At 42.4% G+C, this 17,720-nt stretch overlaps 1 protein-coding gene across 2 annotated transcripts in view; it reads right to left on the reverse strand.

Annotated features, from left to right (window-relative positions):
- Window positions 1–16,800, reverse strand: part of slc8a2b (solute carrier family 8 member 2b) — a 29,143-nt gene extending 12,343 nt beyond the window's left edge. Inside the window, exons 1-2 of one of the 2 annotated variants that reach the window (XM_037267681.1) lie at window positions 16,651–16,800; window positions 1,677–1,747 (exon numbers count right to left, since the gene is read on the reverse strand). The gene's annotated coding sequence lies outside the window, so the exon portion shown is untranslated. The remainder of the gene's footprint in view (window positions 1–1,676; window positions 1,748–16,650) is intronic. The other variant, XM_037267682.1, reaches the window with a different exon arrangement.
- Between the last annotated feature and the right edge of the window lie 920 nt (window positions 16,801–17,720).

A 17,720-nucleotide genomic window follows, 5' to 3' on the forward strand; every position in this document is an offset into this window, starting at 1 on the left:
TGTAAAGCTAACTGAACATTTTATGATGGCATAACTTCAGGCCTCCAATGGAAACATTAGATCAATTTTCTCTATATCTCCGATGCCAACAGTTGTTTACTAATATAGTATCCCTCTCCTTGCTAAGATTCCTCAAGACTTGCACGTATAAAAGAAATTGTACATTATGTCACAATAATAGGTGCCCATTGTTGTGACTGTCGCACATGTTCTACAACTGATGGATGGATGGATGGATGGATGGATGGATGGATGGATGGATGGATGGATGGATGGATGGATGGATGGATGGAACGGTGCGTAACAAAGAGAAAAATACAAAACAAAAACACATTAAATTGCAAATTTTAACTGAAATATAAATAGACATTAAAACAGCAAAGTAAAATGGAAAAATTAACCTTTTGTTACACATTATTATTATTTTCTTTTTACCCTAAAAATATTGTCTATTTTTCTTCATGTGATATTAAATTCTAGTTTTCCTGGGCTGCTGCTCCACTTGAAAAAATAAATGGCTTGTTGTAAAGCCTTGTACAATGACAATAAAGTATCTTTATCTGTTTATCTATATTCCGGGTCTAATTCTCTGTCCTCATATCCAGCCTAGATCTATTTTTCTCATACTCCTGTGAGAACACTCAGGAGAGAAAACACAATTTTGACAACAACAAGCAACATTCATTGTATGCATGCACAAACATGCACACACACACACAGTGTGAGTCGTCATGGAGACAGAGCAGGACACTTTGTGAGAGTGGAAAGTGCTTTTCAGGCAGTTTGACAGGTGCAATCTAAGAGAGAGCTGCTCTATTTTCATTAACTTAAGACTTTGTGCAGCAAAGCAAGCAACAAGCAAGCAATCCTTCCAGCTGCCAAGTGTTTATTCTTGTCATATCAATAGTGTGAGCATTAAATGACTTCCAGTTTCATGTTTAATTTAGCACCCTGCACTTTGACATATTGGATATTGCACATTTGCAGACTCACAACAGTGCGCCGTCACTTATAAGCCGTCTCTCCACACTCAGAATAAAATGCATAAAAGAGCTTGAGATTTTGCCCAAGAACCCGAGCAAATTTGTTGCATTACGTTCATCATACTAAATCACAAATTTCATTTGACTAAAGTGTCATTTTGCTGCTACTACATGTAGGCTGACTTATCCATTAGCATTTCTTTAACATAAAAACCATCGCTGCAACAATAGCCGCATTCACACGCATGCTTGTTCACTAATGGCCTCTACAATGCTCATTCATCACAACTTGGCTTTGGCCACCTTTGAATATAATGAGCCATTATTGTTACTTTAACCCACAATGCACTGCGGTAGCCTGTTCAAGCCATCGACCTCTTTCTGGCTGGTTGAGTCACAAGTGTCAATTGCGGCCTAGCCGGATGGCGGAACAGAGCTTCACGCACGGGCTGTTATTGTGTTTCAGCACCATTGTGAATGCTCCTTTTGTTCGGAAATTGATTGACAGTTAGAGAAATGGGTCAGAGAAGTTTTGGTTTTGAAAGAAAATGTTTAGTAAAAAGGACTTTGTGTAAGTACTTTTGTCACTTCAAGTTCAGGCTGTCAGACAGCTAGGGGGTAAAAAGTCAAAAAGTGGACTTTGATTGTCAGTGTGAAAGAGTCTAAGTGGACATAAAAGGGGTCAAAATTTACCAATATTCTCTGGTGCTCTCTCTTCCACTCTGGGGCCACATAGAAATTCTTTCCAATCAGCAGTCGGTCAACTGCAGGAAAGAAGAACGAGACATGAATGAATGAAAACCTTTTAGTTTTTAAATTAAATCACCATTTCGAGACTTTGGATTGAGTTTCGGTGCCTATGTGAGACACCCAAAAATTGTGTGATTATCAGAAACACGAGGGTTACTTTTGCAATAAAAGAATCAGGAAGAGGACAATTCTTTGCAGATTTTTTTTTTCTCCTCCCGCGGGCTTAATCAAGTGACATAAAGGTCTGAGTAGCTAAATGTCGAGCCAAACGCTATCGGGTGACATTATTGAGTCGGAAGACTTTAAAGTTCACCTCCCAATTATGTCCAGATTGCAGCTGATACCCTCTGATTGATGACCTTTTTAACGGAAATCCTGTTTATAAGTCTAAAAAAAAATTTGTCTAAAGTAGTGCCATCAATGTTTTACTAGCAGAGTTAAACCCAGACGGCATATAAAATTCATTAAGGGGAATCAAGAGAAAGTGACTCTTTCACTGAGGCTTAAGAATGACTCATCTAACCGCCATCCACTTCTTGGATCGTTTGTGGATCAATGGGGTAGCAGCCCTTGAGAATTTCCCGTTGTTAAGATGCTAAGATATAATAGATGCTATCATTACACTGCCCTCATCATTATGTGAGTACCTCGCAATAAGCCAAAGCTCAACAATCTCATAATCAGCTCATTTGGAAAGACATTCTGCCGCAAGCTAAATGTGCTCATTACTGACCATCTTGGTGCAGAGAAAAGACATCTTTGAACTGCCACTTGTTACTCACCCATGGCTAAAGTAAAAACAAGCTAATCTTACTATATCAGATTTTTTTTAAATTAGAGATAGGTTCTCATAATATCACATTATTATGTACAGAATTTTTATTTTATAAATCAACATAAATAAATAAATTTGCTGTGTTGTTTCCTTGCTAAGTGTTAACTAACAAACTAACTAACAAAACACAGAACAGGTAATCAAACTCAGTGTGTTTCTTGCCAATTTGGGGCAATGGCTTCTTTGCCCCACACAACAAAAGACAAAATCGCACTTCAATCTGTTGCTACGCAAAAACACATGGGACATAGCCTTTTTTCAAGTGTAATATAACAAATTCAAACTCATAATGATGCTTCTCTGCCAATTTGGGGCAGATAGCTACTCTGCCCCACCCATCCGACACATCCACCTGTTGCTAGGCAGAATATATGCGGCACATTTCATTTAAATGCAAATCTGTTTGCATCATCTTAACGGGATGTGGGATGCGAAATGGCTACAGACCGCCAGAAAGCTAGATGAATAAATGTTAGGTCAGCCACCCGAGACACTGTCACTTGTAGAGATAACCTTGCGCGTGTTATTCATCTTCAGTGTTTTCCTCTGAGCAACACAAGTGATTGTGATTGACAGGTCAATGACTTCATAGCCCTTTGACACACTGTTAAGGTAATAACCCGCTTCACTGGGTTCTGAATAAATTGTACAGCTCGCTGATGCACTGATGAAAGAGGCTACTTCCATAGAAAGCTGGAAATCTTACAGACTGTACGTTACGCATAAAATTAAATATCACGAAAATGATTAATTATGGAGTTATAATATGACAACAAGTAAACACGCTGTATTTGTATTTATTAATCAGGCCGAACCTGGTTAGGGAGGCCTTCTTACTCCAAGAATTGTTTTTATTACCAATAATTTATTGTCTTCATTTTGTCACATTTCTTTTGGTTCAACTGCTTCCAGTAGTGTGTGGAGATTTTAGATTGTTTTTATCTGATCAGATTTCAGCTGTCTAATCTGCATGGGGCGAGAGGATCAGCAGTGGTTGGCCCATGTAATCTAAACTAGATTAGCCACTGCCACTGCTGAAGAGTGAAGAGAGGGAGCGGAAGAAAAGGAAGACGAGCAGGAGAAAATGTCAGCCATAAACATTGAGTAATTAGGAGCGCTTGAAGCTGATTGGAGATGAATACAATTAGCGGCAAATGAGAGCAGGGTTGCTCTAAAAAGGAAGACATCACTGGCGGCTTTATGTAACTGGCTGAGTGTGAAGCAGCTACAGAAGGACACGTCTTCTTCATCCCCCTCGTCCTCATTATAGGGACTGTGGGAACTGATAGACTGAACAACACTTTCTGACAAGGTCATTGAAAGCGTGCTTCGGCCCACTCGACTCAGGATGTCGGATATGTTTGGCGAGCGTAAATGCTCTAATGGCTAACCGAGATGGGAGGATACTAGATTTAAAAAACTAATGCTACCAACTGTGATAATTTGACGTTTTTAAAGAAAAAAAAATACAATATTGCATTTTTTTTTAATTCTAATAGATATCATTCTATCTAAAAAATATGATGCAATCACATTTTTCGGATGCTTGAACATTCTAATAAAGGAGTGTTTCTGTCCTTGAACATGCATGCGTTGAAGCAAGCCTTAAACAAGTTGAAGCCGAGCATCTGCCAGCCCATCAAAGTGCGTTTACGAGGACACGGCTGAGTGCAAAGCATTTACTCGGCTCTAGCTCCCAACCTGAGCGGTGGGTGAATGAGATGCCGCAGCGAGAGAGCCTGAGAGGGACACCCACGCCAGCTGGAAAAAAAAATCTTGGCGGTGGATATGTATGGATCTTGTCTTCCACACAAAATAAAATGAAATTGAAACATGCTGCTGGAAGAGACACAATCTGCCCTTAAAAATGGCAACGACTAGAACATGGGCTAACCTTTTTTTAAATCTGCCAAAATGTTGATTTTAATCATAAAATATTATCATCAATTTATTTAAATTTAATGCTACAAAGGAGGTGAGATTTTAAGAGGCACCTTTTTTTCAACCAGAAGGGAAAAAATGGAAATAGGACATCCTAACATCTCAGTTGAGCTTCAAACGGAATCAAAACTAGATTGGAATGGAATACCTGCCAGTGTAAAGTGAGGAAATTAGAGTGCGGCAGTGAAAAGGACGGAAATCCACTTCTATTTAGCATTCCTCCTCCTTTTTTTTTGTCAGCATCATTCTTTTACCCTCACCTCCCTCTGGTTGCTCTGTAAACTTTGTTTTGTGTGAGTGAGAGTGTGTGTGTGCACGCGAATGTGTCGAGACATTCATCTCCCTCCAGCCACCCTCAGTAATTACAATGGTCCCGGTTTCTCTCTCTGCCCTCATTTGTTTCCAGAACCAACACGGAAGATGTGTGTGCATGTGTGTGTGAGTGTCCTCATCATTGTGCTTGATACATGTGTGAATGTGTGTGGCAATCAGCCTGCAGTCATTCGTATTTAGATGAGATTAGATAACCTGATTGCGGGATTTGCACTGATGGAGGAGTCTCTCCTACACCAGCGCACACGCACACACACGCACACACACGCACACACACGCACACACACGCACACACACGCACACACACGCACACACACGCACACACACGCACACACACGCACACACACGCACACACACGCACACACACGCACACACACGCACACACGCACACACGCACACACGCACACACGCACACACGCACACACGCACACACGCACACACACACACACACACACACACACACACACACACACACACACACACACACACACACACACACACACACCAAAGAGAGACACTGGAGTCATGCTGATGCAAGAAAAGAACATAAACACGGCAAAGTGGAAAAGAAGAGGATGAAAGAAGAGGAAGGAAAGAGCATCTGCAGTCAAGTAGCGGACAGAAGACAGAGAAACGTTGGAATTGCCTGTGTTTTCAGGCATGGCTTTTCGAGATTTGTTTTGTGGATCTACGCATGTCTATTTTGTGAAATGAAATTGGCTAAAGGGGTCTAATTTTTCTGGAGGAATAAAAAATATATATATTAGTGTCATGTTTATGGCTTGTCATCAAAGGTTTGTCGCCCACAAGCAAATCTCTCGCAATTTTCCCGTCTAGTATACGTGGAAGCAATAGTGTCGCATAAACAAGTTTGTTGCATAAGGATTCCTAGAAATTGTCAAAATGACCACTTCAAACCAAAGTGCAGGGTTTTTGTATTCGCTCACATTTGCAAGTGTACCTAATGAATTGCCTGCTGCTGCAAATACACGTGTGTAAACGTGTGATTAGACAGGTTACAAAGCTAATTGGTGATAAAGATGAACATCTCATACCATCTCTGTTTTTTAAGACCTCATTAGTGAGTGTGTCTGTGTGAGCTAGTCAAGCGCCCACAAGGCCCAGAACATCTTAAACTCACCCAGGGTGTGCGTACAAGCATGTGTGCATATACACACACGCGAGACATTAGCCACCAATTAAATCCTTGTATGAATAATAGTGTCTTGCTGTGCATATGAACATGTGTGTGTGTGTGTGTGTGTGTGTGTGCACGGACAATTCCCCTCTGGCCTTCTCCCGGGAAGCCAATTAGGAGGCAGCAACCCCATACTCCGCCCATCACTGTATCTGGGCAGAAATCATCAGAGACATATAAGGTTTATGAATCATTGTCGCCGTGACGACACCATGCAAACTGGTGACTAGCACAAGTGTACATAATACCGGATGTATGGGAAATATTAACAAGAGCCGCTTATACAGACCCCAACTTGCTCCTCTTGCACTCTTGCGATAAGCAGCTTGATTGAAACAAAATTACCCGATTACGCTAAAGTGTCTTCTATATCGCATGCCCATCTCGCACGCACCCAATTGCTCCACTAGAACAGAAGCGGTTGTCCAGCCTTGTCTGGATTGCTCAATTCATTATCTGGTTATGCTCAACTGTCTTCAAAAGTACTGCTAAAAAAAAAATAATAAAAAAAATTGAGAACCATGACATCATCTATTTGGACCAGATTGTTTATAACCTGCCTTCCAATGAAGAAAGCTGATATATTGACTTTCACCCACACACCTGATGTTAGAGCACCCTAAAGGAGACTTATTGATCAAACTTGAAATATTCCGCTGTTATTGATGTGCATGATGCTTTATCGCTCGCCCCCGATAAAATCAGGCGTGACATGAGTGGATGCCAGCACTCAGGAAGACGTCATGGTTTCGTCCAGGCAGCTAACGAGGTACGAGATGCAATCGGGCTGTGAAATGAACAGAAACACTGCAACCAATTGGACGTGATTGATGAGACCGGTGTGTGTTTGTTTACATGTGTGCAGGGAGGCAAGACAATATTGCCAGGAAGCAGATGTCTGTCCATTCACATACACACTCAATGTAAAGATGTTATCATTGCTTTGTCTGCTCATATTCTTGCACAAAGAAAACACAAATTGTCGACAGCTATCTTATCAGTCACTTATATATTAAAAATGTAAAATATATTTTCTGTCGATTTCTATATACGCACACATTTGTCCATTCACACGCTTACACATTATTTTCCCGACTCAAACTCGTGGCTGCCCTGAAACCAAAATACAGAAATCCAATTATGATTATGTTTCAACTCTTTTAAGAGCATCCAAACATGATTACATCATTTGATCTCATCACGTTGACATGTGACAGGACACAGCTTTCCCTACGGGAACGCAATTAGGCCTGTGTGAGTGTGATCGTTTGCTTTGGTTTGGTTCCATCTTGAAATCCTTTAACACATTTTGCACTGCATTGATGCTCATTTGAAATTCACCGACCCTGATGTGTGTTACGACTTGGCACTTGAGATGGAGTGTGTGGGCGGGTGCCCACAGAGGCAGACCGTAACAATAGATGAAACCTTGCTCACAATGGAGAAGTAGTGGACGTGTGTGGAATCCCATCGCACGCTGCACCTTGACCATAAAATACTCGCTGTGTATGCATGCATGCGTGCGTGCAATTACCCAAGCAACAACATGATTTTAAATGAAACTTAAATTGAATCTCAGCAGTCACTGAAACAGAAAGTGTTGTGCTATACTCTCATTTATCTTGTCGTAGCTTATATTACATGACAGTGAACACAAATGTAAATACACACACATGAGCAGGTGCATAAAGTCACACACACATGTGAAAATTGGTCCGACGGCATATTCAAAGGTTTCCCCCTGCTTAAGCATGAACTGTTAAGCTAACATCCATTTTTATCCTCTGAAGACAAAAACCAGAGCAAAAGTGACTCACACCAACATCACAAACCGCGCAGACCAGAAGCGACAATGCAAACTGTACCAAAGAGGCCAGTAAAAATTAAAATGCAAACCACAGACACACTGCAGTTTGGCTTTAAACTGTAGTGAGCTCTGCTGAGTGTATGAGCAAAAGTATTGTCCTGCTTCAGATCAACCTACAAGAGCATAGGTGTCAAACTCAAGGCCCGGGGGCCCAAATACGACCCGCCACCTCATTTTATGTGGTCCGCAAAGACAAATTGTGCATCGACTTCATGTGTCAACACGAAAATTACAAATTGAGATCTTGCTAGCAATTTTATCACTATTCATCTTTTAAAAATATTTGAACAGTTTTTACTAGTCTCTGATTTCAAAACTAATTATTCATCAGTTTGTTGTGTCGCCTATACTGTAGAAATATAAGGCGTGGATAGTCATTTCGAAGGAAACTGCGGCCTGAGACAAAAACGTGTTTGACACCCCTGTACTAGAGATAAAACAAAAACAGTAAACATGAAAAAATACTTGTATTTTGGAGCATCCATCATAACTCAAGTCATTAAGCATCGCTGTCAAATCCAGGTCTAGAAAGTAAAAACCTGAGCCGGCAGGTAAACGAGCTCCGTGGGACAGTCGTGACTTTGATAGGGATGAATGGTGAAGAACGTGACCAATTACTTTTGTTCACAGAAGGCCTGTTTTAAGCGTTAAGGATGCAGCAGCTTGTCATCGGGACGAGCCAGGCAATGGTGGACAGAGGTCCCTTGTTATAGCAACTCGTATAGCGACAGATTAATCGAAGAAGCGCTGATAGGAGAAAGAATGAGCTGTCAGGCGCCATTATGGCCGAGTGCGGGCTTGGAGTAGTGGCAAAAAAGCAGCGCGTAAACGGATAAAACAAATGAAAGCTTCAGCTTGTTATGGTTGTTGCTGTAAAGTTGTAATGTTGAAGTATAAAAGAGACAGACGGTCATGTCGGGTGGGAAGCAGCAGGCATTTATTCGTAGATGATTGATGAAGACTCGACAGCCAATCAGATAATCCCTTACGAGTTACATGAGTCTGGTCTCAAATGTTCTTCTGCCATCGTCCATCTGTACACCATAGACTCTTGCTATCATCCATTCTCTTTATCATTGATCTGGATTTCAGTACAACCGTCCGTTCCAACAATCCACCATTAATCCATCCATTTATTCATCTTTCCATCCATCCGTCACTCCGTCCAGCAATTCCGTTAACCATCCATCATCATCCAACCATCACCTATTGAGGTGACAAAAAAAAAAAAAACGATTCACAATCACACCCACGTGAGCTTCTGTTTTACCGCCAACGATTACGTGCCGATTGGATCTAGTACATCCGAGGCCCAAAGCGTCGACTTTCACGCCGACTTAAATGAAGATTGATTTTAACGATGGTCTGAAGTCATCCACGACCACACGGGAGACATCATGTTAGCAGCGTGTGAGTATCATCGATTTACTAATGCTTTCTCTTAGTGAGACAATTATGCTAAATGCCATCAAAGTACAAAGCGATGACTCATTTGCATAACAATTGTGTCACTGATAAATGAAAGTAGGAGGAAAATCGTAATATTGGTTTAAACCATAACAATCTACACATACAATTTGTCATCACTCCAAACAAGATGGCTCCAAACTGCACCAGGACTGACCCGAAGGATCCTCGGCAAAGATTCAGCGCCTTGATGGAAAAAAGTAACTAGAAGTAAATCAAGTCTTGAGTGACAGAGCAGAAGGCACTTGTTCGGGCAGCTGCAGCTCAAGGGAACAACTTCCTGAAGCTGACGGATGACTTCCCAAAGTACAAATCAAAGCAGATTCCCCTCTGAGACCTGCCACCGGGGTTACAAGCATCTGAACCAGTCCATCACTCTGTGAGGTGAAACCAGCGGAGGGTGAAGAAAAAAAAAAACATGAGGATGAAGAACATGATGAGCATCGGGGATCAGGGGCTGACAGGAACAACACACACTAGCACACGCGCACACAGATGATGTCTGTTGTGAAGCCCTGATGAGAAAGTGATGGACGTATCAAAAAATCTTTCAGATGTGTTCTGTATGTGAACATGTGACTGAAGACATGGAGATGTGGCAAAGTGAAATTATTTGGTGGCAAATTTTTGGGGTGTGTATTGATAAAGCAAAAACCTTTTGAATTTTTTTTCCCCTGGTGGCACGGTAAGGCATGTTTGTGTGTGTGTGTGTGTGTGTCTTTGTTTGTTGTTTAATCCAGGTGGTCTCGCAGCAGGTGCATGCTTCATCAGAATGTTCTCTCTTATTGCGTCATTCACCCTGAGCGAGTTACTAACCAAACACACACACACACCGAATAAATGCGCACACGTTTGCAATCCATTTGTTTGCCAAGCTCATTCAGCATTCCATCTACTTTTAAACACAGCCAATAAAATGCCAAACTACTGTAGGGCAATAAAAATCCTAATGAATCACTTTGGAAAACAAGTGAGTAGATGTTTGAATAATTAATTCATTGACTCTTTTTTTTTTTAGTTTCTGTCACACAAGAAATTCTAACCTTGTGGAGTTAACTTGCTTGTTTTGTGTTGTAATGATGAGTCATCGAAATCAGTCGCCATGCTCTGCCCACGCGCAATGATTAAAAATTAAGCATTTTCACAATTTATTGTCTTAATCTATATTGTAGTAGTCAGACAAAAACCCAGTACAGGTTTCCCTTAAAAAGACGCCTGGAGATGTCCCAAACGACCCAATGATGACTGCTTCCAACCAAAATGGTCTTCTCGAGACGTTTTATGGGTTTTCTCGTGATAGACAATTCTATAAAATTTCATGATTTTCTGTCTTAAAAAAAGTGATCTGAGTTAGAGTTTTGTTTTATGGTGAGTCGTCAAATTCTACAGCAATGTTTTACCCACACACAATAATGAATGGTCATTTGAATGATGCTCCAAATTTAGCAGTGCCCATTTATCTAGTAGACGTTTTGTAAATTTGCTAGCAACTGACAGAATGGAGGACTCGAGTCATATGACTTGAACACCAATTGACTCAAGTCACTAATTTTATGACTTGCATGTAAAACACAGCACAGAGCTTAAATGATAATCGTGTTGTCTTATTGGACGAATGCACCCGGCCAGTCATAAACGTGGACAGGAAGCGAGGGATGCACGTTAGGGGCCTTCCATCATGTGTGCGAGTGCCCTGGGTGTCTGAGGGAGCTGCAGCGTGCTCATTACCCGGATGACCGCCGCCCCCGGGGCATGATGCAAGACGATGTGTCACACGCACGCTTGCACAGACGCTGAAAGAACGTTAAAGGGAAGTCAACCCCCAAATTTTCTTTGCAATAATATGTTCTCTGCAGCCCAAGTAGTCGAGACGGAGAGTTCTGATTAATAATTGTGGACTATGAATTAAACTGGCAAAATCCACCTGTTTTTAAGCCACCTCAGAGGGCGGCCATTTTGCCCCTTTCTGTCGACTGAAAATGACATCACGGTTGCTCAGGTCACAACCAATCAGGGCTCACCAGATTATTGAAGCTGAGCCGTGATTGGTTGTGACACTTGGGATCTGTGATGTCATTTTCAGTTGAATGCAAGTGGCAAAATGGCCACCCCTTGAGATGGATAAAAACAGAGTAAATTTTGCTGCCTCATATTCCACAAATGTAATATTTATCAAAATACCGTGTTTAATTAGTGGGGGCACATACAACATAATGTAAATAAAATTGTTTGTGATTTCATACAAAAATAATACAGCAAAGGAGGATACAAAATGTTGTCAAAACAATTTAGTAGATTATGCGCAAACCACGTACAAAATGTTTGAGCGAACATACAATATAGTTTCGGCTATTTGGGATTTTAGTAAATCAAGCCCGAGTGTCAAGTAAGCTCCAGGCTCCAGTGGAGTCCACCCTAAGAGAGGTTCTAATTCATGCTTTTTGTCTGAGCTTGACCTACTAGTTCTCATCTCAGGGGCCAAGGGCGACGGCAAAATGGCTCATTTTAATTGACCAGACTTTCCTTTTATTCCAGTGAGTCTCATCGCCCCCCAGCCAGCAGCCAGCAGCCAGCAGATTGACTCATGAATCCACCCTTGACACCACCACCCCTTTTTTTTTTTTTGGTCTTTCTTGTCACCCTCACAGAAGACATTCCAAATTTGCTCTGAGAGAGAATAACGAGCAATTTAAAAGAGCGGCCGGAACTCAACGTTGTGACACGCTGACAGGTCCATTCGATGAGAAAGAGAGAGCGAGCCGACCAGGACGTGGAGAGCTGACACGAGCAATAAAAAGAGCCTCACCACACATATGCACGCACACACTATTGCATATCCTTAGAAGCCGTCCTTCAGAAAGTTTCCCAGCAATAAACTAACTCCAAGAAAACCTCACTTTTATTCATCTTGATAGACTATTTGCTTGCTTGAGTTGGTGCTGCTGTTTTGGTTAACAACAGCACTCAAATGGGCAGATAATTGTAATAGCTTCCGTGAATTGATATAATTACAGTTACTACCCGTTGAGAAATGGTGGGCGTTAAATTGCGAGAGTGGTTCAGTAATTTGATTAATACGGGCTCAGCTGCTATTTTAGTTCGCAACAGAGCCCAACTCCAAATGGGCCTGGCAACTAATTCTTAAACATGAATAGCTTTTTTTCTTTAATGGGAAAAGAAATGTCATCATTTTCCAACTAACCGGGAAGCAAGATGGCTCCAAGGCTTCAGCGATAATGACTCACAGATCATTATGGGATGTAAGTGAAGTGTTACACGTGGAGATGAATTCAATCAGTGCACGATGCACACATTTACGCACAAACCGCTGCAATAATCCTTGGCTTTAAATGAAGCCCGCAATATGCTCGGTAAAAACCTTCTTGGTGGTGGCGGAATTACATGATCCTCTTTACCGCAATGACTTCTTGGCATCCATTCATCATCAATTTATTTAACTGGCTGCATTATTATTATTATTGTTGTTTTGGTCATAGTTCAGCTCTATCCCAAGGGGAGGCTCCAAACTAAACCGCAAACTACAGCATAATGATGCTCATTCAAAATTAAATTAGAATAAGAAACCCAAAGATTCCCTGAATTCAGCCTTAACATAGTACGGAGCAAATGAAAAGCTGTGTCCATGATTTTAGAGGAATTTAAATGACTGAGAATAACCACAGCGTTGACTTGAGCAGAGATGTGTATTGTATCACCTTTAGTGATGACCATGCAAAATGCTGAACACGGTCTCCAAAGCTCCATTTTAGTTGAGCGAGGCGTATCATCGACGGCTGTAAAAAGTCCATCTGGCCCTCAGTCGAACGCTTCCCTGATTCGCGATCGGATACTGTGAAGTCACACTGGACGTTTTACTCGCAGCTGGATGCGAGTTTTGCCAAATGTTAGGGACAGCACGTGTGATGCAATATGCAAATGAGCCCATAGGAGGTAAAGCATGCTAGTCTTGGTATGCCTGGTGCACTTTGGCAACTTTGGCATGGACACTGTTGGGACAAAGGACAATTGTATATTTTTAGGCATGCTAATGACTTGCTCTTATTGTTTACGAGCCTTTCATGGCCAGCAAACAAACCTCCTCGTCATTGACCTTCACCACGGCGGTTGCTGATAGCATGATGTTGCTAACGAGCGTTATCAGCGAGTAACAGACACAATACATCAAATTGGAGTGCACATCTCCGGCTGGCTTTTCAATCAATTGTTCTCTCTTCACACAACGAAAGTTGTCATTTGTGACAAAGTGTAATTGAACCTCTGCCAAGACACAACAGTTGGCAATCATTCACCGCATCAGCACCGAGGCTCAGCTGTCAACAAAAAGTGCCCCAAAGCGCCACTTTGATTTTTCATGGTGCAATCACCTGATGATTAAATCAAATTAGCTCATTGTTGCGCAACAAGCGCCAGAGGGTCGCATTACGCGACAACTTCCAACAACTTGACAATACAATACAACACATACGCATCAACACAATGTCAACAACATTCCATATTTTTTAATCCAATTCCCAGGTGCCTTAATCAAATGACGCTAATATTGTCGCTAACATGGTACAAGACACTCAACATCCACTCTTAAGTATTCGTTTTTGAGACCATGACGGTGCAACTTTAGGATGGTGTAATCAAGAAAAGGTTACTCGGTGATTCGACTTAAGCGACCTTTCCAACCCCTCTGTTGACTTGTGTTTAAGAAAAAAAGCAACCAGCAAGAAATCTAGTGACTCAGCGCAGTTATTGGAGACTCTCTGAATGATGCTTGCAAAAAGCCTCTCCAGCCCCAATAAAGCAAGATCCCATTAAGATTTTTATTTTATTTTCACATAGAGGGAGCCTTTCATCACCAAGTCGGTAATTACATTTTATCACTTAATGTAGGGAATCTCTGCATGTGTCGCATGCAGCAGACAACTCCGACCACGTCAACAATTTTATCGAGCAATGTGCCGAATTAGCTCATGTTAACCTGTGCTAACATGATAGCTCTGATTAGCCTTTGGCTTTAACATGACAGTGTTTTTGTGTAGTCTGGCAAGGTAGAAGGTAGTTCATGCAGCCTCAGAGGGGTGAAACGAGTGTAAATGAGTCACAGGGCTGCAGGTAAGTGGTGGCGAGTGGAAACAGTCGGTCGGGAAATCCCCCCGAGAGCCATGGGACGAGGCATGGGGGTGTCGTTATTTCACGGGACTGGGTACAGATAGAAGAGTTGAAGCGAAGGAAACGTGGAGTGTGTAATTACAAGGACAGGAGGGGAGGGGAGAAGGTGGAGTTCGAATAAGGAGACAAGGAGGTGTAGTTAAGATAAGGAAGCAAGAAGCTGCAAGAGAAGGATAAAAGGGTTAAGTTTACAGAGCAGGACAAGGAAGAGGGAGGAAGGTGATGCAAGGAGGTGTAGCTATGAGAGAGGTGGAGGAAGGAGGAAAGGAGATGGGGGAGGTAGAAAGGTGTAGTTAGAGACAAGGCAGTGTGGTTAGGATGAGGAAGCAAGGATGGGAGGAGGAGGCAAGGAGGTGAGGGTGAGGGGATAGAAAGGCATAGGAAAAAGAGGAGGTGTAGTTTGGAGGAGGAGGAAGGATGAGGAGGCAAGGAGGTGTAAATAAGAGAAGAGGACGAAGTAGGCATTGAAAGACAGAAACATTAGGAGAGGAGGAAGAGGAGGTATATTTAGGAATAAAGGTGCAAAAGGAGGCATGAACATGTTTTAACGGTGTGAAATGTGTGTCAGCCAGAAGGAAAAATGAAGCAGGATGCAAGAAGGAGGGCGGGGGGAGGGAAGGATTGAAGGTGGAATAGACCAGCAAGTGGGAACGATGAGGGGAGGGGGCGAGCAAGAAGGAAAGGCGGATGAGGGAGAAGAGGAGGAAGGGAGGGAGGCGTAATGAACAAGTGGGACAAAAAGCTGCATAAGCACGTTTGACAAGTCATCAGTCACTACAGCAAATGAGCGACGCATTTCATTTATACGCTGCTTTCTGCTCTACAGACGCCCGTCAAGGAAGGTAAGAAAGGAAGGAAAGAGGAAGGGAGGGAGGTGAGCGACATCATGGATGAAACATCACAAGGAGGAATCAAGGGAAGCCCCGGAAAGCTGCAGAGAGAAGAGAAGGGGGAGGGAAAAGCTGTGCAGGGATGCCCTGCTGCAAGGATCTCCTCTTCGGCTCCCCTGCATGGATGCTTCAGGGGTGCACAGAGGTGACCCAATAAAGGCCAAAAATGTACATGATATATTCTATCACAAATAGACAGTGTGACACAATTATTCACCATGTGCAAAAAAAAAAAAAATATATTCCAAGTTATGAGCATAAGAATTCTACTGTTCCGCTGCAACACTTTCAGACATCCAAATGCTTTGCCCTAATTAGTCAAGGATAAATGATGCATTAAAGAAAAATAAGCGTCTCCCTCAAATAAACACATGCATTTTTCCTATCATAAAAGTCAAGTAACAAGTGTAATTATGTCATTTTATGCACACTACCATACGCAAACCGACATGAAAAAGTCAAGAAACCCTTTGCTAACTGCAAACCAAAACAGCAGCACCTAGTGAGTCAGGTAGTTCTCATAATAGTCCCTAAAAATGCTAAAAAGTCCAGCATCTATAGTAAACATACAATTATTCTTAGTGCCTCCGCCGATTTGCAGTTGAGTCAAAGAACATCCCCACCATGTGTGAACATTTGCCAACATTGAAATCATTTATAATATATTGTATTATTGTAATTGTTTTGTTTTCTCACGTCAACAAGAGCGCAAATTGCAGGCTCATGCATGTCTGTGACGCGCATGCGCACAGCTGTCAGGCTGTCCTAAGATTTATAGAAAGTGTTTGCCTGCATGTGCAGCAGTTGATTTATTTCCATCTTGAACATGAACCAAATCCTTTTATGCTGTTTGATTTATTACGCTTCTCCCGTGTTCAGTATGCAAAACAGCTGGCGTCTCATTAACTTTTACGGTTTCCTTATATGAATAAAAAAGATGGTGCTGGTGCGTGCGCGCTGCCGCCGGGGGAAGTGCGTGCGTGACATCGCTCCCGGGAACAACTTTCGGGACGCGTGCACGTCGTCATGAGCGGAGCAATGGAGCTTCTGGAAGCTTCGTTTTGCTGACACGCTTCATTCTCACACTGGTCACGAGTGCACGAGCGCGCACGACATACACACGCGTATGCACACGCACCACACATAAACACACACTGATAGATAAGCGACGAGCAATACAAGTGGAAAAGCCGAGGTGTTCTTACCTTGTGATCTCCGACTGCTGATGATTGAGATGATGATGGTGGTGGTAGTGATGAAGTAGGCGCAGAAGGATGTGCACCCGACGACATGTGCACCACCACTGAGGAAGGGCAGCATCATCATCACCAGCACGTCCCGCCTCGGCCCGACCGACACCCCCCGCCCCTCTTCCCCACCCCCTCTCATTTCACGCACACGCAAAAGCTGTGAGTGAGTGTGTTCTCGTGGGGATGAATGGAAGAAAAGGATGAAGTTAGAGGAGCTTTGTTTACAAGAGAAGGGAAAACACTGAGGAAGCAAGGGGAGAAAAGGAGAGAGGAAACAAAAACAAAAGCGAGGAGACGAGGAGGAAAGAAGGAGGGATGAAGTTAAAGGAGCTATAATTGAGAGAGAGGTGGAGGAAAGGAGACAAGGTAAGGAAAACAATACAAGAGGGTGAGGGATGAAAGCTGCTTTGCCCACAAGGAAGAATATCATCAAGAACAGGAGGCAAGGAAATAAGAAGGGAGGAAAATGGCAAGGAAATAGGAGAGATGAAGGGGAGATGAGGAGATGGGAAAGCAGGGGATGGCAGAAAAAGTAAAAAGTGAGATCATGAGGAGTTAAATGAGGAAAGGAACGAGTCAAAATCTGGAATCAAGAAAAGCAAGGGGATGAAAAAGAAAGTGACAAGGACAGAGGAGGCGGAGAGGAAAAATGTGAATGAAAGAATAAACTTTTTGATCATCCACGATTGACTCCTCTCACAGCGGCAGAGCCCCCCCTTTCACAGATTCTCCGGCCTGTGGAATTACCAAAGGACCAAAATCGTTAATTTTACGCTCTAAATGAGGGCCACACGCCATGCTGGATTTTCCCAGTCATGACATCAGAGCCTCATGTGACAATCAAAGAAATAAGGACATGAAACCAATAAGAAAAAAAAAGAGGACAAAACGAAACAAGGAAATGAAACAAGGGGAAAGGAAATGTCAAAAAGGAAGGCTCCTAACTTGAAAACCATCTCATCCCAAAGAAAAAGAAGGCAGACAAAAGGAAACACGGCCAACAAACATCACAGAGTTGAAGTAAA

The sequence above is a fragment of the Syngnathus acus genome, chromosome 13 (assembly GCF_901709675.1).
Source record: "Syngnathus acus chromosome 13, fSynAcu1.2, whole genome shotgun sequence".
NCBI lineage: Eukaryota > Metazoa > Chordata > Actinopteri > Syngnathiformes > Syngnathidae > Syngnathus > Syngnathus acus.